This window comes from Choloepus didactylus, chromosome 20 (genome assembly GCF_015220235.1).
Source record: "Choloepus didactylus isolate mChoDid1 chromosome 20, mChoDid1.pri, whole genome shotgun sequence".
In the NCBI taxonomy this organism is placed as follows: Eukaryota; Metazoa; Chordata; class Mammalia; order Pilosa; family Megalonychidae; genus Choloepus; species Choloepus didactylus.
In genome coordinates, this window is record NC_051326.1 from 51,372,176 (window position 1) to 51,396,312 (window position 24,137).

At 45.5% G+C, this 24,137-nt stretch overlaps 1 long non-coding RNA gene across 1 annotated transcript; it reads right to left on the reverse strand.

Moving 5' to 3' along the window:
- Window positions 1-12,666: 12,666 nt before the first annotated feature.
- Window positions 12,667-17,107, reverse strand: LOC119516740. The gene is made up of 4 exons (XR_005213364.1): window positions 17,006-17,107; window positions 16,360-16,497; window positions 15,686-15,791; window positions 12,667-15,270 (listed from the first exon to the last, which is right to left on the reverse strand). It is a non-coding gene; the product is annotated as an uncharacterized LOC119516740 (long non-coding RNA).
- Between the last annotated feature and the right edge of the window lie 7,030 nt (window positions 17,108-24,137).

Genomic DNA, 24,137 nt, shown 5'->3' on the forward strand with positions numbered 1-24,137 from the left:
CAAGGCGTTAGACTAGGTGCTAGGCTGGAAGTGCAGGCACCATTTGAGGCAGATGTCAAAGAATGAACGTGATTTTTCAGATTAGAAAATAAGGAATATGCATTCCAGGTTGAGGAAATGACATAAGGGACACGTGGAGGTGTGAACGTGGGTGCCAGGTATGGGGACAAAGAGCAGCTCAACCTGGCAGGAAGAGGAGTGGAGAGAGAGGGCAGGAACTGGGATTGTGAAAGGGCCTCAAGCTGGGTCACAGACAACCTGGAATGCCATGCTCACAAATCTAGAATTCATTGTATAATCAGTGTGGGATCATTAAATGTTTTTTAGGAATGGAATGACATGGATCTACCTATGTGTTAAAAGCTAACTGTGCAGTTGTGATGAAGACAAACCAGAGAGATGAGGCATTAGAGGCTGGATGTCTAGTTAAAGAGGAACAATCCGACCTGGGAAACTGGTAACGACCGTGTAAAAGAGGTCACGGATCCCAGAGACAGCTCCGAGGTAGAATCACTAGGACATAGCAACACATGGGACCCAAAGAAAGTGTCTAAGGCAATTCTGAGGTTTCTGATCTGAGTGTCTGAGAGATGGAGATGCCACTTACCAAGACAATAACCCAAGATAACTGGGAGTGGAAGGGAAGGTGCCGTGTTCAGTTCCCGAGTTGTGGAAGGTAAGGCACTCCTGTCAAATCCGGGACATGCAGCTTGAAGTGGGGGTCAGCTGGGGTGAGGGGTGAGGAAGGAGAGTGTTGCCTTGCTGCTCCCCACCCATTCCTCTCACAGTAACAGATGCAAAACATTCAGTTGATGATGGGTTCGAGACAAATAGGAACACCTCACACCCCACACCTCCACACCCCTCCCATTTTATTTTTCCACCAGTCAGTAGAGAGCAACTTTCTTCACAGCCCACCCCTCCCGTGCCCGCAGCAGCCCCTATTCCCAGAGCATGCCTTAATCACCCTTGCACATTAGGCAAAGCCAAAATTCAAGCTGGGAAAGCATTAATGAAACTTGATGAACCCAGCGCGTCTATGATGGCAGTGGACAAAAAGCTTGCCCTTTAACTACTGCCTATTTGCAGCCTGGGTTAACACTTTCCCCCAAGCTCCAGTTTTGCCTTACAGCCTCACATGTCCCGCCAGCAGACCCTAATAGGGGACCGAAGTGCCTCTGGCTGCTGATCATAAAGCAAAGTCCTAGCGGAGTCCTAGAGGAGCTCGTATGGTGCTTTTAGGAGTTTGAATCTTGCTACCATTTAGGGAAGGCCCATAGCTCAACCACTAATCCAAGCTTTCCAAACAGACTAATCCTTAAGCAATTTGCTCCTGATCTTCCCGCAGTGGCCAAATTGTTAGCCTCATGCTGCGCCCTATTTTGGTCCTTCAGGAAAATTCAGATGCAGTCAGGGGTGAGTTTTGCAGACACCCCTGGCTATCCCAGAACTAGGGGTGAGCAATCATCACCACAAAGCCTGGGAAGAGGGCCTGGGTGATTTGGCCTACAGATTGCATTTCACGGTCAGGCCGTGGGATTCAGGCATCGAGTGCACATAATTGAATCTCTGGCTGATGATTGAGGATCTGGCCAGCTCAGGGTCATCATTTCCAACATCCGAGATCACCGTCCTGGGCCTTGGAGGCTGCCGGGCTTCTCTATGGCTTTTCCCACCTCCTCCTGGGCTCTGTCTCCAGCTGTTCCCCTCCACCGCTCCTGATCCCCCTCAACGTGAAGCTTGTATCACACAACTGGAATCTACTTGATTTCCCTTTGGTTTCACAAATGTTCACTTAAGCTTCCCGACAAAATCTCACGGGCAGGGCCACGTTGTTCACGTCTGTGTTTCTTGCATGTGCCTGCATGGGATGTTTTCCATGTGTGTGCGAGAGACCAAAAGTCCAGCCTTCTCTGCTTCTCATGAATGTCCTCCTGGGCCTTCTCGTGTGGGTTGGGATGATAGATGGAGCAAGAATTGGAAGAAGCAGGAAGTTTCTTTGGTCAACCCACACTAGCAGCTCCAAAAGCTGGCCAGGTGCAAGCTTCAGGGAAAAACAGAATGGGTCCACAAGGCTGGCACTAGAACTAGGGTAGTGCAAGCCAGGTGACTTGGGGGGCAAAATTTAAAGAGGCCCTCACTCCCAGGGCCCAGCACTGTGGGGTTGGCACCTCAGCATGAGCACCTCCTTAAATTTCGAGTCCCTTCCATTGCTTGCCTCACCCTAGTCCTGCCCCAGGCAGGGGCAAGTGTCAGAGCAGAGGGATGAAGAGGACCCGTGGCTGGTAGGGAGTTTCTGGAAGGAACTGAGGGTAGGAAAGCTGCAACCAGAATGAACAGTGCATGAAGGAGAGAGATGCTTAAAGAGGATTTTTAGAAAGTTGTGCCTTGTGTTGTATGATGTAATTCCACTCCCTCTCCTCCTCTGCCCCTCAGCTGCCTCTTCAAGAGATTTCAGTAAAGATTTGCGTCATTTTTTTCGGGGCTGCTGGGGATGAGTGTGTGTGTGTGTGTTTCTTTAGGACAGAGTACCTGCCACCAGAAAGCCTAGTTTTGTAATTTGTACCCACTTGTTGATTAACTGGTACCGAAGAACACAGCCAACATCTGCCTCTGACATCTGCTTAGAAGAGGATGTGAGATACAAGACCACAGTGTGATCCCCTGAAACAGCTTCACCTTCAGGGTCTCAAGGACCCCTGTGGTTTTGAGGTCCTGGATGGGCCCCAAGGCCACAGATCCTGCACCCTCCTAGGCAGCTGCAAAAACAGACGTGGTGACAGGGCAAAGCCCACAATCCTGTACTGGGCACAAAAGGCCCTGCAGGTCCCACCAAAGCCTTTCTCTCCAGCCTCTTCACCTGCTCTCCTCCTCCCAGGCTCTGAACTCCAAATGGTCCCAAATGACAATCCCCATCCCCTCCAATTCAGCCTATGTCACACATCTGTTATTTTGACAGCATAGTCTCCATGACTCTGCTCCTATATCCCCTCCTCCCTCTGTAGGAAGCCCACCGTGACCTCCCAAGAGAACAATCACCAGCCTTTATTTCCCCTCCAGGGTGGCTAACTCATCCCTGTTTGCCCAGCACTTTCCCGGTTTTAGCACTGAAAGTCCTGCGTCCCGGGACCTCCCTCAGTCCCAGGGAAGCCAGGGGGGCAGCCCCACTATTTCGTGTCCTCCACCTGTCACATGGTCTGCGGCGCCGGGCACATTCACTTAGGTAGCTGTGGCGCCCACGGGACTGTAGACACCTCATGAACGGGGAGGTGTCCTTTTTTGCACGCTTGGGAATTAGCACAAAGCAGGTCACGCGTCAACAGACATTGAGTCATAAATAGATAACTGTTCCCTTCCTGCCGGTTTCCAGCACCATCCTGTGAGCGGAAACAAAACCAAACCTCATCCCTGGGAGTAGGCCTGACGGATGGAGCCTGTGGCGCAGGATGAGCGCAAACCTTGCCTTCTGCTCGTGTCTCCCCCCGGGGCTTCCCCCCGGCCCCGGCAGGTGAAGGGCAGCCGGGCAGGGCAGGGCCGGGGCCGGGGGGCCGAGACTGCAGCCCAGGGAGGCCCCGGCCCCTGCCTGGATGGCCGCTGGTGTTTTCTGACTGCTCACAGCCTGATTTCTCTTGCGCCTCGTCTGATGTGTTCATAGCCCGGGGGCCTGTACTAAATTTCCACCCCGACGCAGAGGGCTGCTCCGGTGTTGACTGCCTGCCCTGGGTCGGGGGACCGAGGGCGAGGAAGCGAAAACTAAAGAGAAGCCGGCCTGCCTGCTTTTCCCATCACGGTTGAACACGCTGACACCCGCCGGTCAGCTTAATACCCTTTCCATTTGTCATCCGCGGGAAGGAGAGAGGCTTCACGCCGCGGGAATGAGGGGGGCAGAGCGGGGTGGAAGGCGAAGGCTTTAAACACATCTGCTCCTTGCACCCGCCTCCCCTCTCTGCCCTTCCACAGCTACATGGGAACTGCTTTCCCGATGCCTCCCTGCTGCAGCCATCAGAGGCGGCTGAGAGGAGAGGAGGGAGGCGGAGGAAATACAGATGGACTAGAGAGGAATGTTCTCTCTCCTTTTTCTGAAAAATAAGTGTCGAAACGCCCAGCCCGGAGCTGACGGCTCTGCGCTCTAGTTCAGCCTCTGCAGCCGAGCCCGGGCCCGGCGCGCTCTTGCTGGGCTCCTGCGCCCTCTGGTGGCGCAAAGGCCAAAACGCGCCCTGGGCCTGCCTGCGCCCCCTTCCCGGCTGCAGCGAAACACCTCCTTTTGCACCCTGGGCTGAGTCTGTCTGCAGGAGCTCAGCGCTGGATGCGGGGAGGAGGGGAAGCCAGTGAGTTTCTGGCCTCATCCAAACGAGGACAAACGGAATCAAGGTCCGCGGCCGCGGCGGCTACCCCGTAGCTACGATCTAGTTAGGGCCTCCCACGTTCTTAGCGTTTTATGGCCATTATCTCACCTTCCCTTCGGAAGACTTTAACAACGGAGCATTATTAGCCTTTCTTTGTAGGTGGAGAAAATGCAGCTGAGAGAGAGTAAGTGGGGGCCCGAGTTGACCCAACACCAGCCGGTTCCCGCGGCCCCAAAGCGAGGGCTGTTCCCCTGCACGGATGTCACTCCCGGGTTGGCGCCGACACGGGCATCCGTTTCATTCCAGAAGCCTCATCGCTTTGGGGCATTCAAATCAGTTCCCATCCGATGCTTGAACTCCCTACCGCCTGCCAATATGCCGCGGGGGTGTTTGGCTGTTTTATATTGATTGGGGTTGTTTTTTAAATCGAAGTGAATTTAAACGCATTATATTTGAAAGGTTTCCCTAAACAAAAGAGGTAACCCTGGAGAGTGGCCCAGGGGTTATTAAGAAAGTCTGGGGCGGGAGGGTTGCCCCTACAGAGCGCTCCCCCCAACACTGGGTACCACCAATTAGTCCTGAATTTGTTATGTAACAAGAACTGCAAAGGTCAAACCAGGAGGCTGAAAAGACAGGCGCTTTGGAAAGCAGTGGAGACGCGCGCTGCAGGAGAAGGCTCCGATTCTGTCCCAGATTTTTCTAGGCCAGACCTGACTCCACATAGTCCACTTCTGCCCAGTTATCCCCATGCATGCACCCAGAAAAGAGGAGCTTGGTGGTTAAAGCACAGCCCGGCCATTTATTAGTTCTCTCACTTCCTCAATTTACTTACCTCTCGAATGCTTCTGTTTCCCCGATTTTTTTAATGCGAATATACCTATCACAGAGGGTTGATGAAAGAAACAAGGATATAACATAGAGAAAGCACCTAGCAGAGCGCCCCTCTCAGCCAAAGCAAGTCCTTTTCATTTCCCCATTCTTAATTTTTTATTAAAAAATACAGATGTGCAGTTCCACTGCTGAGAAGTAGACCTGGGAGAGTTGGGTGAGAGCCCTGTTTGGAGGTTGCCTGAGATGATAAATAAATGACGTGGATGCAACTGGAGCTTTTGCTCAGTTCCTGGGCCACTGCTGGTACCGGCTGTGCTCCAGTCAGGTGACAAATGGAAATTACCCATCCTGGGATAAACCATTCATTCTATTCCTCAGAAATCATTTGCATTTTGAAAACAGACCCTGGGATTCTGCTGTTATGGTTACTTCTCCCCACCTCTTCTATTTCTTTTGCATAGACAGTAATATCTATTATTTAGTGCTATTGGGGAATAAATTTCCAGGTGACATATCTTTAATCTTGGTCAAGGGAAGCACTGAAATATACTATATTTTGATATTTTTCATTAGGTTAGGTTGATAAACAGGGAATGCCGATGTATATTAACCTTTTCTTAATGACTGAGGGTAAATGTCATAAACTGCACTTGCGGTACAGTAATTCCCTCAGGGGATACTTACGGGCTCAGCTTTTTCTTCAGCTGAATTGGTTGGGCCACCCACTGACTGTTGCTTTGAGTAATTCTCCCAGAGAGCATGTGCCCTACTACTTGCCCCCACTCCAGATGGCCCCAGATGGCTGAGTCACACCAGCTATTGCTGCTTCTTTACTTTGTGACAGCATCTTTCTTTTTTCTTGTTTTTTTTACAGTCCTATGTTGTTTTAAAATTTTTATTCTAGTAAAATATATACAATTAAAATTTTCCTTTTAACCACATTCAAATATATAATTCAGTGCTGTTCATGATGTTCACGATGTTTTGCTGCCATCACTACCATCCATTACCAAAACTTTTCCGTTGTCCCAAATAGAAACTCTGTACAATTTAAGCAGAGCCTCTTTCTTAACCTCTTGATTCTATCTCCTCTTGCCTCATACCCTCCTCTCAATTTCTGACAACTGTCACACCTCTCTGACTGTGTTATATGGCTTAACTCAAAGATGACAAGAAAATTCCCATTCAAAAGAAAAATAAACTCTCATATGGCCCAATCCCACTGGGAAAGAGTCATTTTGGAAAACTAACATTTCTGGATGGCTTTTAAACACCAAATCATATGACGTTAATCATTTTGAAGGGGGACTTTTCTAAAATGCTCATAAAAGAAAAACTTTTCATACAATTCAGTAGCTCACAGCTTTACCAAGTGATGCATGAACAGGGCAGCAACCCACTCGGAAAGCAGATAGGAGCTCCAACCGAGGGTGTGGAAAGGAAGCTCATATAAGGTGAAGACAGAAGCAAGTGAGGAAATCTTCTGTTGACTGACATTGTTTCCATTTTCCATGGAAAAACTGGGGAGCAGATACATATTGATCACTGTGGTACACTTGTCCATTTTGATAAGCGCTCCCTACTGGCCCTGGTTTTCTCACTACCCTGTAGGATGTGTTCCATTTTCTCCGAAAACCCCTGCAGGGTCAATGAATTGGTTTTGTCCTCTGGAAAAGCCTTCTGCAAAAGGGGTCTTATCCCAGCAATACCCAAGGCAAGTGGCCATTTTATTTTATTTAACAATGCTTTGCCTATTTCCTTGCCTTCTTTTTTTTTTCCATATTTTTTTATTGTAGAATATAACATATACATAAAAGTGATAACTTTGCAAGTGCAATTTAACAAGTAGTTAGAGAGCAAATTTAAAAGAATACTGTAGGTTACAATTCCACAATTTCAGTTATTTGCTTATTATGAAATATAACATATATACAAAACCTTTCAAAGTATAATTTAACAAGTAGATATATAGGAAATTTCCAAGGTTATTATGAGTTGTAGTACCATAGTTTCAGTTATTTCCTTATTGTGAAATATAACATGTATACAAAAAGGTATGGCTTTCAAATTACAATTTAACAAGTAGCCATACAACAAATGTCAAAGATGTTATGGGTTACAGTTCCACCATTTCAATTCTTTCCTTCTATCTATTCTAATATCCTGGCAAGTAAGAAAAAGCAAATTATATAAAGATTCAGTATTCATAATTCTATGTTAAACCCCATCCGGTCTGTTGCTACCCTTCCCCCTAGTTTAATCACTTTCCCGATCTTCAGGGATGTCTAGCAGTGACCACCCTAACCTATTCATGCTGAAGAGGGGTGTCAACTTTATGAGCAAAGTGGACACATCTGGTTGATGTTCTTGAAGAAGCTATTGCCTCTGGGTTTTGGGACTTAGCTGGCACAGGAGCACTCTAAAGGAATTAAGTTTATCATCACCCCTATCCATTACCATACCTTTGAATTCACCATCCTTAACATATCTGAATGTACTAGATTATCATTTCCCCTCACTAGCTACTGTCTATCACTAGGTCCCCAATATTCTTACAAGACATTGATTTTACATTGTTCAGATAGTTCATAGAAGTGGTAACATACAGTATCTCTCCTTTTGTGTCTGAGTTATTTCACTCAGAATTATATCTTCAAGGTTCATCCATGTTGCCATATGTTTCAAGACCTTGTTGCTTCTTACTGCTGCATAGTATTCTAACGTATGAATATACCACATTTTGTTTATCCACTAGTCTGTTGAAGGACACTTGGGTTGTTTCCATCTCTTGGCAATCGTGAACAATGCTGCTACGAAAATCGATGTACAAATGTCTGTTCTTGTCACTGCTTTCAAATCTCCTGGGTTCCTTGCCTTCTTAAATAGAATATGCAGAATATAATCCACTTTTTTTTCTTGATGATTCAAAGGTGATCATGACATCAATTATTTAATTTTGTTTTTATGTTAATATGACTTTGAGGCTTGTTGAAGTTTGTGGAACATTTTGTCCCTAAATTAAGTGGCCACTAAATTCTTGGTTGTTTGTTTTCACATTTCCTTTAATTTTAGGTATAACATGACTTTTGGCTATTGGGATTATGCATGCCTGCAGTTGCCATTTACCTTGCTCATTTTTCCTGACTTCTTGGCTGTAGACTTGGGAATAAGATGATGAAGACTGCTGGGACTGTTTGTACAATAACAGTACTTCACCTTTGTATATAGATGCATGTATATAGATGAAACCATAAGCCATAAACAGTTTCCAGTACCCTTTCACAAATTTATAGGCAGTGTGATATAACAAAAAGATTTTAGGGGTTTGTTTCATAAGGGTTAATATTTTAGCTTTAGCATTTACTTGCTGTGTCAACTCAGACCTAATCAAATTACTGCCTGAGACTCACTTTCCTCTTCTGTAAAATGGGGACACTAATACTGACCTCAGAGAATTCTGGGAGAGAATGAAAAATGCTAAACAAACTCAAATAATATGATTATTGTTCATTATCTGATTTGGTGAGTAGACTCACAGCAAGAGCCTGATTTTCAAATCTATCTCAGTCACCCCAGCCCTTCACTTGCTTATTTCACGTCCTGTCTTCCAGACGAGGGAATTTGCTGCCCTCCAACTAATAAACTTTGTGAGAATCATTCTAACTAGGGCTGTGAGTATTTTCCCTAAATTCTAGTTTTCCACCTGGATTCAGAGTCCTTCGGTGTAGCTCAGGAGGCAGGAAGATAAGGACATTGTTGTAGCACGAGAGCTGGTAAGAGCAGAGCTCACGGTCCTCCCTTGCAGCTCTCTGAGGGCGGCTTTGCAGGATCTGTGACGCCGCCACGCCTGGTGCTGCCGCCGGGCGCCATCTCCCGCCATTCTGGAGAAGAGCCACGAGGGGGCGCTACTCCCCTGAGTCCTCCCTCGGAAGGAGGCCGCCGACTTGCTCTCAGTCCTGTCTTATGCAGCCTGAGAGAGGATGGTGGAGATTTGAGTCCAACGTCCTTCTCCCTTACCAGGCGAAAAGAGGCCTGAGGGCACAAAGGCTGAGCAGATGCATGTTATGGCAGGCGCGGGGGAGCTGCTTTTGAGCTACGGCGTTTTCCCGTCATGGCGGCACAGCAGCCGACCACCCCCGGCCCCGGGAGCCCGGTGCTGAGGCAGAGGCGCAGATCTGTCCCCTGAAGTTGGTCACTGAGGGCTCCTGGGGTACGCAGAGGGCATTAAAAAACACCCTGAGTTTTTATGGTGTCACTTCCCGGCCCCACATTGTGAATGGATCTTCTTATTTAGTGACTCATATCGATTCAAGACCTCCCCCGTAATCGAGCCCTGAGCACCTTTCCACACTCAGGTTGGCTGCTGGAAAAGGCACCCAAGACGTCAGCCCGACTCACCGCCCACAGAGCTCCCTCTTCTGGGCTCGGGAGGGCCCTTTTGCTTGGAGAGCCCTCCCCACCATCTCCACCTCCCCCAGCTCCCTGCTCCCTACAGGCTTTTCTTCTACAATGGGGTAAACACAGAGGAGCAGCTGAGACCTCGTGCGTGTATGAGACGTTTAGTTTACCGGCAGGCGCTGGCCAGGTCAGAGAACCGAAGAACTTGCCCAGTCCACAGGCCGGGAAACATCCCCTGCATCCGCGGTTCAAGACCAGGCCTCACGATCTTTCTTTTCTGCTGCGCATTCACCCCCCAGACTTGATGCCCTCCTACCCCAGAACCTGCCCCAAGGAGGAGTTAACTAGATTGCAAGTTTCTCGGTACTTCAGCGGCCCCACTTGTCTAATTTGCATATGGCTTTCCTAATTATAATATTAATATTTATAATATAATATAATATAATATTAAAAAACAGATGACAAGGCCTCCTTACTGAGGTAGGTGGCAGTCCGGCTGGCACCTTCAGTGTCGCTTAAACTGTGGGTGTTCTTGGCTCCCCTCACTCTCACGGTTTTGAGACTGTAAACTTTCTAGTCTATTTCTCGTTCTCTTGATCTAGTCTTTTGTTGAATTCGGTGACTTAACACATTTTATTTCTAAACCTGTAATTTCTTCTTCAATACAGTAGATTCCTCTTCTGATTAATACTCAACATCCTGAAATCTAGCCCAGCTCAACTTCTGCCTCCTCCAGGAAGCTCTCCAAAATCATCTCAAACTAGAATGATCTCTCCCTGCTGTGAACTCCTATGAACTTTTGCTCCTGAATTTTGCTCACACAGCTCTGAACTTATACAGCCGAGTAATGTAGCTATTTGTGTACAATGTACTTATTTTCATGTTAAACCATAACCTACTTGTAAGCCAGAATCGTGTCATAAACATTTTTATGTCCCCCATCACTCCCCACCTGTAGTGAGGATGCGATCAATATTTAATGATGGAATGACTCAATGAAGTGCTATCTCCAAACACATTTCTACTTCAGATGGTCACCCAGGAATGAGAGGAAAACGTATGGAGCCAGAGACAAGTAATGCTAATAAGGAAAATTTTAAACCAGATCTTTTGTGCTGGGGCTGGATAGTTTGGGAAGGAACAAGGTTTAGAGTAGATGGGGAATGCTGAGAAGCAAATTAATTTGTCCTGTGGAACCCGGTAAAGGTTTAACAATTGATGACACCAGATAATTCAAGAAAAGTAGTAAAATGTAGTCAAAAACAGGATTGATTGAAAGTCTGTTTAAGAAGAAAGTAGACTCCCAGACCCTTCTCCACCCTGTGTGTCCAAAGGCTGTTCTCTTTAGGGTTCTTTCTTTGGGGACTCCCTTATAACTGTGTCTTTTGGACTTTTTGTTTCTTTTCTTTTTTTTTTTTTTTTTAGGCTAGAGGCATTCCCAAGAGAAGGATCTCCTGGTCTCCTGCTTGGACATTATGAATTTGGCTGGCCGCCAGCCATCTGAAAATGTCACTCTGGTAGGCACTCTTACACACAATATAGATAACCTTTTTTGGGTTTTAACGTACTGGAATAGCTAGAAGTAAATATGTTAAACTGTCAAACTGCAACCCAGCAGCTTTGACTCTTGAAGACAATTGTATAACAATGTAGCTTAAAAGGGGTGACAGTGTGATTGTGAAAACCTTGTGTATCACACTCCCTTAATCCAGTGTATGGATGGATGAGTAGAAAACTGGGGACAAAAACTAAATGAAAAATAGGGTGGGGAGGAGGGAATGATTTGGGTGTTCTTTTTTACTTTTATTTGTTATCCTTATTTTTACTTTTTCTGGTATAAGGAAAATGTTCAAAAAAATAGAATGGGGTGATGAAGGCACAACTATATGATGGTACTGTCAATGGTTGATTGTACACCACAGATGATTGTACGATATGTGAATATATCTCAATAAAACTGAATTTAATTTAAAAAAACTGAAGCATGAACAGGGTGCCTTAGTTAGGTACAGGTAAAGCTATGATTAAAAAAAAAAAAGAAATGGGGGCCGTAAAAATACAGTGGCTTAAATAAGATAGATGTTTATTTCCATTTTATGTAACAATTCAATAGTAGGCTATCGAGGGCTGGTAGGACAACCCTGCCATTCTCAACACACAGCTTCCATCTCTGGGGCCAACAGGCCAGTTTCAGGTCTCACATTCTCCTAGCCAATGAGAAGAGCGGAGGGGAGGCAGTGCACAGGTGCATAGCCTTATAGAGGTGAGACCCCCTAATCACATACATCTCTTCCTCTCACATCCCATGGGCCAGGATTCAACCACATGGCCATGCCAAGCTACAAAGGAGTTTGGAAAAGGTGGTCTCTAGTTGAGCAGTCATGTTCCAGCTAAAACTCGGGCAGTCTGTTGTTGCAAAAGGGGAACTGGGTATTGGGGATGAATAGCACTCACTTTTGCCCCAGAGGGTAAGGGATTTGCCCTGGGACATAGGACTAGTTAGGGGAAGAACAAAGTCTAGAAATCAGGATTATTGGCAATTAGTACATTGCTCTTTCTATCACACCATCTTCCCTGCAGCTTCCTAAACCCCAGGAACACCATCAGTGGGGGTGGGGGAAATCAACTCAGTTCCTCTCTCCCCGACCCCCCTCCCCATTCTCTAGATTGGTGAGAACAAACTGCACAGAGCTAGAGAAAAGGAGGATGGGGTGGTCACTCAGAGAACAGCCAAGAAAGCAAGGGGAAGGAGAACAGACCTACTCAAGATTACTTGCATTTTTCACATATGAAAAGAGAGAGTCTAGAAAATAAGCTTTTACTATAGCCATGAAGGACTCTGGCGAGATTTAGGGAAGACAGTGATAGTTGTTGCACTAAAATGAGTTCAAAAATTTCCTTTCATATTCTTGAAAAATTATCAGAGAGGGATGGTAAAAATAATGAAGATTTCACCAATATTGTTGTTATAATGTATAATATTATACATACAATTATACAATAAGTAAATATAAGAGAAAAAAGCATTTGCATTGGAATACAGAATTCCATACTGTAGAGATGGTAGAACCACCGGAGGCTTCTAACGCTGTCATGGTGAAGATTGTTTCACCAAAAGTCAATGTATCACTTCTATTCCCCAAGAAGTTTAATTTGATAATTACCTTATATTTGTCCGGCACTTGAATTTACATGTCTTTTCTTTTTTTTTTTCAGTTATGGTAATTTTCCTTTGATGGACAAGAAAACAGAATTATAAAAAGAAAAGGCACATAAGGTTTATTGAGCGTCTGTCATTAATTTTATTAAACAGAATTTAATTTCATTCTCATACAAACCTGAGAAGTAGGGATTTTACTCACCTCAGTTTTATAGATGAGGCTATCAGAAAGGTTATGTAACCTTTTCAAGGTCGCACAACCAAGAGGGAGGGGAGGTGAGATTCAGATCCAAATCTGACTCTAAAGCTCATGGCTGTCCCACTAATTGCCTTACTGCCTGTCGCTAGTTGGCGAAGAGCTGAGTCTACAGTCAGAGCTGGATTTCCCACAGGCTCACCATGTAAGTGCTCTGGGCACCAGCCCACATGCACACACATAGATGCACATGCATGCACACACAGTCACAAAATACAATCATGAGGGGTTGGAGGAGGAGGGTGAGGAGAAGAACATAACATTTGGTATTAAAGAAAAAAATGGATCAAAGTAGTCTTCATGGGAAACCAGTTCTACACTGGACTTCCTTACACTTATCTCATGGTCTGGAGTTGTTTTCATTTTGAGTTACACACAAGGGCACCATGTTTTCTGTGCCCTGGCCTCTGAGCTCAGTCACGGTGTCCAGGGACCCGACTTCCCAACTGAAAGCTTGTTTCCCAAGGCTCAGTCTGTTCTTGAAGACTCTAAGAGAAAAGCAAGTCCCTCATTTTGCCAAATTTGCTGATATGGTGATACTGTGCATAATACAGAACATTTGCCCAAAGGGAAATGTTAACACAACTAAGTATAGAGGGAAGGCAACTCTCTGTGCTTGCTCACAGCACGGATTTATCTTCTCCAGAGCCCAGGGTCCATGGGGCAGAAAATGGTTTCCCAGAGACCAGCTCCATTACAGCAGCGCCCTGTCGCCAACCCACCCTGTACAGTGGCTCTGATAGAAACAAGATGGCGGAAAACACATGGAGTGGGTGGAGCGTTGGTGTTCTTCTGTCATTGGGAAAAGGCACTTGACCCTTTGTTACCCAGTGCTCCTATGTCTACAGCAAACGTAGCAGAGACAGGCTACCGCTTCTCAGGGCTGGCGGAGCCCATTGTGAAGCCTTCATATAAAAGGTTCAAATGCTGCCATTTAAGATCAAACAAGCAGTTAAGGCTTTCGTACAGCTGGGAAGAATAATTAGGCAGTTTACAAATGTGCCTCTAATGCGAAGGAACAACAATTTGCAGGGTTGAGAACTGTATACTTTGATCACAAGTCCTGGAGGAATAAAAATAAATTTCTGTAAGAGGTGGAGAATTAAAACCTACAGTGAGTCATTTAAACACATTGCTACTAACTCTGGGTCTCCAATAACCTGAGTGAAGAAATATCTGACTTAAAACCCAAATGGTTAGCTTTGGAAAAGAAAGTTAAAGGATCTTAATTTGAGAATTGATCATTGTTCTCTTCTATGGACCAAATGACTTGTAGGAAACTCCTTCCAGATACCTTCATGGATGGGAAAATTTATCAAGACTGCTTAGCTTCTCAAGAATTCTTAAAGAAAAGCTTTTAGCATGAGATTTGGAAGGACAGAGAGAACAGTTCTTTTAATGAACCTACTAACAAAATACATTCGTAAAAAACAAAAAGGTACGTTTTGTTTGTCGTCTAACTTGATCTTCCCATGAATCCCTGTTTTGTCTCCAGGGTTACAGACAAGAGATGCAATGGCTTGCCTTGGTCACACGGTTGGTAAATGATGATGTCAGGACTCAGACCCCATCCTCTGGCTTATTTCTTGGTTCTCTCTGCCCACTGTGCCTGTCAGGAACAGCCTCACAGAGTGAGAGGCTGACGAGAGGACAGAGCTTGCTACAGAAAGCCCCACCCTATGTGTCACCTTTTACCCTAAAGTTCTCTCTGATCTAAAACATGCTCCCCATCTTTGCAGTTACTTCCTTCTTTAATGAAGGTCTCACCTCAAAGGCCATGTGCTCATCCACTCAAAACAGGACCAATCCTGTTCCCCACCAATTATTTCAGTTTCTCCATTGCCTCTATTACTGTCTTCAATGATGTGGCTGTTATCTGCACACTTGTTTCTCTGCCTCTTTACGGAAACTCCGGGAGAGCAGGGGCCTTGTCTGTCCTGTTGAACGCTGTATCCCTTCCTTCCAAAGCAGTCTTCCACACTTGAGCATGCATCAGAATCCCCTGCAGGGTTGCTCAGACAGATCGCGGGCCCTACGCCCGGAGGATCTGATGCAGTGGGTCTGGGTGGGCCTGAGAATTTGCAGTTCTAACAAGATCCCAAGTGAAGTTGATGCTAGTGGTCAGGGACCACACTTTGAGAACCACACCTCTAAAGAGTGCCTGGCACCCCTTAGACGTGCGATAATTGACTGAAAGCGGGCTTCTCTCTGTCCTCAGTTCTTTTCACTTCATATGTGGCAAGTTTAAGATCCAAGAAATGAAGCTGGTGCATCTGGTGCTGGAAAAACAACCGGGAAAGGGAAGCAACAGTTGCTTTGGGAAGCAAAGTCGACAAAAGCCTGTCACTCATTTATATTCAGTGGTTTGGTGGTTTATTGGTTGTTGGTTTGTTTAAATGCTGAAAGCTCCTACAGCAGACAGCAGGAAACCAAAGGAAATACGGAAACAATAAGCTTTTTTTTTTAAATGTGTAAAAATCCTATGCATAGTATTTTTGGAGAATATGAAACTATCATTGGCCTGCAAAAACGAAGTGGCCTGCTCTCTGGAAAGAGTTGTCTTAAGTACAAATAATAATGGCTAATATTTATTGAGCACTTGCCTTGTGCTAAACACTGAGCTAATACATCCCTTGTTTCCTTTAATCCTCTCAACAACCCAGTGAGCAGGCACATTCACTGGAATAACAGTACCTCCTATTAACGTCCTGTCACCACCACGCATGTGCTTCATAACCTCCAAGTGCCGGAAATGGCATATTGTTCAGTAGCAGGGATGAATCGTATTCCACAAATGCAGCTGCATGAGAAACGTCATATTTCTTTGATTTATTTAATGCAACTCAAATCTAACTCCAAGGCTCCCTCCTATGGGGCTGGTAGAATATTCATTCTGGGGTGCTCTTGCAGTACCCTTAAAACGGGAAGAGCCCTGGAATGCAAGGCCTTGATGGCTGCTGGTGAGGGGGGCAAGGGGGCCGAGGCTGAGCCCAGAAACTCTGTCAGTCCAAGGCCTGACCACAGCCTTGGGTCCAGCTCCAGCTGGGGGGCCTCAGCCCTGCCCCTCTGAGGTCCGGCCACCTAACAGGTACTGCCGAGGTGTAAGACAACAACCCCTTTCCTGAATGGGGATATCCCTTTTTTCCTTTCTAGAATAATCCCTCAAGGAGTTTGTTCTCCTAAAACCAATAGCTGGGAATGTGGAAAGCAATTTCTGCCGTGTACCCACAGCATCCCCTGATACAGGGGATGGATGTTTGTTTCTGTTTCTTTCTCTCTTCTTTCTCCACTCTAGGGGTGGGCTAGGCGGACGGGGGTAAGGGAGGAGCTAGGGTTGGCAGGTGTGGAAAGAGGGATGCTCGACCTACCTGCTGGATTTGAATTTGAATTTGGGCAGGAACCAGAAGCTGAAGGGGAGGAGCAGGAAATTACATCACCGGGATGGGGTCCGGGGGAGGATTAGGGTTAGAGGTAACCTCCTTAATAAAGGCTGGGGAGGCTCCTGTCTGGAAAAAGGCAACCAGAAGAACCAGGTAACAATTGGGCAATCAAGTATCCTGCCATTCCTATTTTTCTAAGTCAAACAAATGACTTATCTCCTAAAAGGCCAAGGTCAGAGGGAAATTCCATCCCTCCAGGCCAAGCTGATGCCTCCGGTAAAGGCTCCCCAGTGGCCCACCCACTAGGCTCCTGAGCAGCCCCCATGCATACCCCGAGGTTGAGCAGGTGCCCCAGTGGGCCCCTCTCTCTGCTTCTCTCTGAAAACCCAAACTGGGAGTCAAATGCCCCCCATCCCCCCGACTCCCAGGGCCTGATCCCCCAAACTTGGACAATCTGCCCTATTACCCCTAGAGCTGAATCCTATTAATTCTCCTCTGAGATACGAGAAATCTTCCAGCCCTCAAAGCCCAGTGACTCTCTTAAGAAGGGGGAAAGGAAGAACATCTTTCTTACTTCGAGCTCCCCATCGAATGTATTAATAACATGACAGCTAACACTTAACATAGTACTTACCCCAGGCCAGGGCTGTTCCAGTCGCGTGACATGAGTTAACTCATTTAATCCTCACAATTGCCCTATAAAATAGGTACAATTATTATCCCCATTTTACAGAAGAGGAAACCAGGCATAAAGACGTTGTCACTTATCCAAAGTCAAATGGCAGCAGGGATGGAATACAACCCTACTGCATCTAGCTCCAAATGTCAGCCTCTTACCCACGGTGCTTCAGCTCCAACCCTGTCCCTCTTAGGACTCTTTGCCCCCTACTTAGGCTACTCTGGCTGCAGCTGCCATGCAGGAGAGCCTGCTTACAAGTACCTGCAAGAGGACTGCACAATGTCCTCCAAATCCCCTCTAAATCAGCGGAGGAGACTTGCCAAGCTCTCTTCTTCCCAGACTTCTACTTTAGCTGAATGCAAAATGCAAGCATTCTTCTTTTGCCACAGGGTGAGGAGCAGTTAAGAGAAGTCATTGCTTTTGGAAAAGAACACCTAAGCCAGTGCAGGCTTGAAGGCTAATTTAAACCCCAAGAGCAAACAGGAAAACACTATGACCATTTTTTTTTTCAGGAGAAAGAAGAGAAGTTAGGCAGGGACAAAACACCTAAGAAGATCCTGCAAAGCATTTGCCCAAAAGACAGTTAAAATGTCAAATCATTCCAGGCCACTGAAATGAAATGTGGCAGGAGCAGATCAGTTTGCATGGTGGCAGGAGAGGGCCAGAAGGTAGAGGCCAGGTATGAGTCCTGAAAATGTTATGTGAGAGCCTTGGTAGAGAAAAAGACCTTTGCTAGGCAATTTGATCAATGGCTTCTTTCCCCTAAAACTAGGTCCCAGCATGGGGGGGTAGGGGGTGAAGTCAGATTTTGTGTCTTCATTGGATTACTGCCTATCAAGCTTTTACTCCATCTTGATTCATCTCTGTAGAGCAGAAGCATTGGCTCCTATTTTATTTATCAGATGCTCCACTACTAAAGCCAATGCTTTTTCTGGGGCAGTGGCCTGGTATGGGATATCTGCAGGACTAGGAATCAAGAGGTTGATTCTACTTCCAATCTTGACGCCACCACCTCATCCACTCCCACCAAAACCGTGAATTGGGAAGTCCCTCAGCTTCTCTCTATTTGCATTTCCTCATCTATACATTTACAAAGCTGCACTAAATTATTACTAATTCTTCTCTAGTTCGGAAATTGTACTTTCATTTTATTTTGGAAATATTTATAGGCTTTTTTTTATATTTCACCTCCACACTGGTACTGCTCAGAACTCTCTGTGGATAGAAAAAGTCCAAAATCCAGGCCCATGTAGTCTGGCCACAATTCCTCCATCCAGCAGCATCTGCTAGTGCTGGGCTTTGCTCAGTGCTGCTCTCTTTGGCCCCAGGAACCCAAGTCGTCCACCCTAGATGACTCGTCGTTATCTCAACCCCCAGTTCTTTCTGGCCCACCTTGGTAGCCACTCCTCTCTCCACCTCAGATGCCCCAAATCCCATTCGTCTGACAAGAAGGGGCTAGACGGCCAATTCTCCGAAGCATGCGGTGCCAGTTTGAATGTATTGGGTCCCCACAAACACCATTATCTTTGATGTAATCTTGTGTGGGCAGACCTATCAGTGTTGATTAGATTGTAATTCTTTGAGTGTTTGTGGGTGGTGACTCTGACTGGATAATTTCCATGGAGGTATTACCCTACCCATTCAGGGTGGGTCTAAATTAAATCACTGGAGCCATATAAATGAGCTGACGAACAGAAGGAACTCAGTGCAGCTGAGAGTGACATTTTGAAGAGGAGCCACAGCCAAGAGGGACACTTTGAAGAACGCACGGAAGCTGAGAGAGGAGCTGAAGCTTACAGGGACATTTTGGAGGCAGACTTTGAAAGCAGACTTTTGCTCCAGAGAAGCTAAGAGAGGACAAACGCCCCAAGAACAACTGAGAGTGACATTTTGGAGAGAAGCTGAAGCCTAGAGAGGAACATCCCGGGAGAAAACCATTTTGAAACCAGAACTCCAGAGCAGATGCCAGCCACGTGCCTTCCCAGCTAACAGGTTTTCCAGATGCCTTTGGCCATCCTCCAGTGAAGGTACTCCCTTACCTTGGACACTTTATGGCCTTCAGACTGTAACTGTGTAACCAAATAAACCCGCTTTATAAAAGCCAATCCATCTCTGGTGTTTTGCATTCCAGCAGCATTAGCAAACTAGAACACATGCCCAGCACTCCTTCCCCTCCATCCCCAAGAGGATTTAGTGACCCACTCCTTTGAGACACAGCTGGGCTGCTCCTTCCATCCCGGGCTTGCCACGTTCAGACCAGCCTTCCCTACCAGGTGGCAAATTGAACAGGGCAGTGTCTTGCACATGAAAGGCTAGTTTTCACTCGTGTCCCACTCTGCTCCCAGTAACTCACCCCAGGATGTCAGCTATCATTAAAGCGAATGCCTTGTGGACAGGGTTCATTTGTCCGTGAGTCTGCTCTGAGGCAAAGCAGGAAGGGATGGGCTGCAGAGCACAGGCCAGTGGCTGAGTCCGGGTCTCCCGCCAACACCCACTGGTGACCTCAGAGGGCAGGAACCGAGCCCTCCTGAACCTCAGGCTCCTCGTGTGAAAGATGGAGAAACAACACTGTATCCACTTCCTGGGGCTGGTGTCACAAAGGACCACAGACGCCGCAGCTGAAAGCAAGAGGCATTTATTGTCTCACAGCTCTGAAGGCCTGGAGGATGAAAACAAGCCCACTCCCTCTGGAGGCTCGTGGCGGGCAATCTGCTTCCCACTTCGGGTGGCTGCCTGCATCTTTTGGCTTGTGGCCACATCCCTGTCTGCCCCATCTTCACATTGTGTTCTCTGTGTGTGTGTCTCGAACCTCCCTCTCCCTCCTCTCATGAGACACTTGTGATGGCATTTAGGGCTGGCCTGTGTAATCCAGGATGCTCTCATCTCAAAATCCCCTTCTTAATTGTGTTGGCAGAGGCCCTTCTTTCAAATAAAGTAGCATTCACAGGTCCTAGCATTAGGACGTGCACATATCTCTGGGAGCCATCATCAGCCTGTCACAAACACCTACCTAAGAGGGGTCTTCTGAGGATTAAATAGATTTTTTAAAAAATAAACAGGGAGGATATAAGATGGAAGCATAGAGAGGAGTGGAAGCTAGTTAGTCCCCCTGGAACAACTAATAAACAACCAGGAACAACTAGTAAATAATTTGGAATAACTGCAGGGGGACAAACGTGACTGTCCACTCATCATACACCAACCTGAATTGGGAGGAATGCCCAAGATCGCAGCATAAAATCTGTAAGTAATAACTGCGGATCCAAGCCAGGAGCCCCCTTCCCTGATGGCCCGAGCTGCAAAGCCTCATGGAGCTAGAAAGCAGCACTCTCCGAGCAAGTGAATACAGCTCAGCTGAGCTCCAACTGGCGTTTTCATTAACAAATGTGGACTGCTTGATACAATCTACGAATCCCCAACAAACAGACAGAGGCTTTGAGTGAAGACTGACCTTGGAGAGCTGGAGGATGGCCACGGACTGGCCCTGAAGGGGGCTTTCTATCTCTGTTTCGGCTCAGTGGAGAAAGCCTCAGCCATTTTCAGTTCCCAGAGCTCTGACCCAGACAAGGATGGACATAGCACAGGCAGAGTCTATTCAAATGCTAACGACCTCCCCCTAGGGGGGTTATCTTCCCTAAGAGGAAAGGGGTGGGGCCCAGCTCTACTACCTGCCTTCCATTCAGAACCAGACCCCAGAGCCTGGGGGAAAACAGCCACAGGCCACAACTCCTTACACCAGTCTGGAGCTACAGGCTGACAGGCATCACTTGCTGGGCAGAAAAGCACAGTGACCCGAGGCATCACAGGGTATACCAATTTTCTAGACACCAGTTTCCTTAGGGAAACTGGATACTGAATATTTCTTCCTTTTGGGACCTGAGCCCATTCTGGTCTGGGAAAACCTGATTGGGATAACCAAGGAAACCATGCCTATACAACAGAAAACTACAAACTACACTAAGAAAAATGAAGTTATGGCCCAGTCAAAGGAACAAACTTACACTTCAACTGAGATACAGGAATTGAAACAACTAATAATAAATCAATTCAAAAAGTTTAGGGAAGATATGGCAAAAGAGATGAACCATATAATGAAAACACTGGGTGTACGTAAAGTAGAAATTGAAAGTTCGAAAAACCAACTGGCAGAATCTATGGAAATGCAAGGTACAACACAAGAGATGAAAGACACAATGGAAATATACAACAGCAGATCTCAAGAGTCAGAAGAAAATAGTCAGGAACTGGAGAACAAGGCACCTGAAAGCCTACACACACACACACACAAAAAAAAAAACAGATAGAGAAAAGAAAGGAAAAATATGAGCAGTGTCTCCAGGAACTTAAGGACAAAATGAAAAGCAAGAATGTGCATGTCATGGGTGTCCCAGAAGGAGAAGAGAAGGGAAAAGGGGCAGAAGCAATAATAGAGGAAATAATTAATGAAAATTTCCCATCTCTTATAAAAGACATAAAACTATGGATCCAGGAAGTGCAGCGTACCCCAAATAGAGTAGATCTGAATAGGCCTATGCCAAGACACTTAATAATCATATTATCAAACGTCAAAGACAAAGAGAGAATCCTGAAAGCAGCAAGAGAAAAGTGATCCATCACATATAAAGGAAGCTTGATAAGACTATATGCAGATTTCTCAATAGAAACTATGGAGTCAAGAAGGAAGAGGGGTGATATATTTAAGATACTGAAAGGGAAAAAGCACCAACCAAGAATCCTATATCCAACAAAACTATCCTTCAAATATGAGGGAACACTTAAAATATTCTCTGACAAACAGACAATGACAGAGTTTGTGAACAAGATACCTGCTGTACAGGAAACACTAAAGGAACCACTGCTGACAGAAAGGAAAAGACAAGAGTGAGAGGTTTGGAAAGCAATTTTGGGAGATAGTAGCACAGCAGTGTAAGTACACTGAACAAAGATGACTATGCATATGGTTGAAAGAGGAAGGTTGGGACCATGTGGGACACCAGAACAAAAGACGAAGGATAAAGACTGGGACTGTGTAACTCAGGGAAACCTAGGGTGCTCAATGATTGTAATAAAAGGTACAAATATGTTTTTACATGAGGTAGAACAAATGAATGTCAACATTGCAAGCTGTTAAAAATAGGGTGGGATTGGGGGGAAAATACCATCAATGCAAACTAGAGACTATAATGTATGGAAACATTGTATTATGCTTCCTTTAATATAACAAAGGCAATATACCAAAGCTAAATGCATATGGGAGCTAGGAAATAGGAGTAGGAAATGGGACTCCTGGCATTGGTGATGGCTGACTCTTTATTCTACTTTAGGTTAATGCTATCTTTCCTTTTGTTGCTTTCCAGCTGTCAAGTTTTGTTCGTTTGTTTGTTTTTTGCTTTTTGTTTTTTCTCCCTCTCTCTCTCTTTCCTTTTTCTTTTGTCTCTCTGCTTTCTTTGACTCTTCCTCCTTCTTTGTGAAAGAGATGGAGATGTCCTTATACAGATAGTGGTGATGGTGTTGAATACATAAATACGTGAATATACAGGGAACCAACGATTGTTTACTTAGGATGGAATGCATGGTGTGTGAACAAAACCCTCTTAAAAGACATGGGTTGATGAAGAAAGCTTAAGGGCACTACATTGAGTGAAATAAGACAGACACATAAAGGCAAATATTGCAGGGGCTTACTGATATGAACTAATTATAATATGTAAACTCATAGACATGAAATAAAAGTTACCAGGATATAGAATGAGTTTAAAGAATGGGGAGTGGTTGCTTACTATGAACAGAATGTTCAACTAGGGTGAACTTAAACACTTGGAAATGGACAGGGGTGATGGGAGCATGTTGTGAGAATAACTAACAGTGCTGAAAGGTGTGTGAAGGTGGTGGAAAGGGTAAGCTCGGAGTCATGTATGTCACCAGAAGGAAAGTTGGAGGTTAAAAGATGGGAATGTATAAAACAGTGAATCTTATGGTGGACAATGTCCATGATTAACTATACAAATATTAGAAATCTCTCTCATGAACTAGAACAAATGTATGACACTATAACTAGAAGTTAACAATAGAGAGGCATATAGGGAAAAAATATATACCTATTGCAAACTATATACTACTGTTGGTAGTATTTTAGCATTCTTTCATCAACAGTAACAAATGTACTGTACCAAAACTATGAATCAATAATGGAGAGGGGCATGGATAGGTGTATGGGAGGATTTGAGTTTCCTTTTTTTGTCTTTATTTCTTTTCTGGAGTAATGAAAATGTTCTAAAAATTGAAAAAAGAATTAATTGTGTTGATGGATGCACACCTGTATGATGGTACTGGGGGCAATTGATTGTACACTTTGGATCTTTGGATAGTTGTATGGTATGTGAACAATCTCAATAATATATATATATAAACAAACAGAAAGTAGTTAAGGCCTGTTCTCCATGTGCCGGTCATGGTTTTAAGTGCTTTTCAGAAGTGTGCTCATGTGATCCTCAATTCTATTCAGTAAGTACTATCTTTTCCATTTTACAGATGAGAAAACAGAGAATCAAAGGTTTAAGTAACTTGCCCAGGGTGCCACAGCTATTAAAGCATCTTCAAGCACCGACCCCAGCATCTGTGCTCTTACCCACCCAGATCTGTCCCCCCTCCACCTAATCTAAGTAAGGCACCTGGCACATTGTAGAAGCCCCGACAATACAAATCCCCTTTCCACATCTACTCTCTATCCCTAATGGTATCAGGGGAGTCTCTCGGGAAATAAAAGGAGGCGGTTGTCTGTTACTAGCTCCCCTCTTTTAGGAATTCTGGGGGATGTATGTGCACTGGAAGGCCCCAGCCAGCTTGCAGAGCTACTAGCTTTGATTCCCCAGATCTGTGACTTGTCCTTGTGTCCTTGGGTGAGGCGCAAGCCCTGGGTGTCCTACAGGGGTGATCAATCATCTCAGGGCGACCCGAGCATCCTGCCTCTCCGGAGAGCTATAAGGATTAATTAACGATGGGGCAGTCTCGAAAAATATATAGATGCTAAAGCAAATCATATTGATTTTCATTGATCTGTCCTTCACTAGACTGCTGTATAACTCAA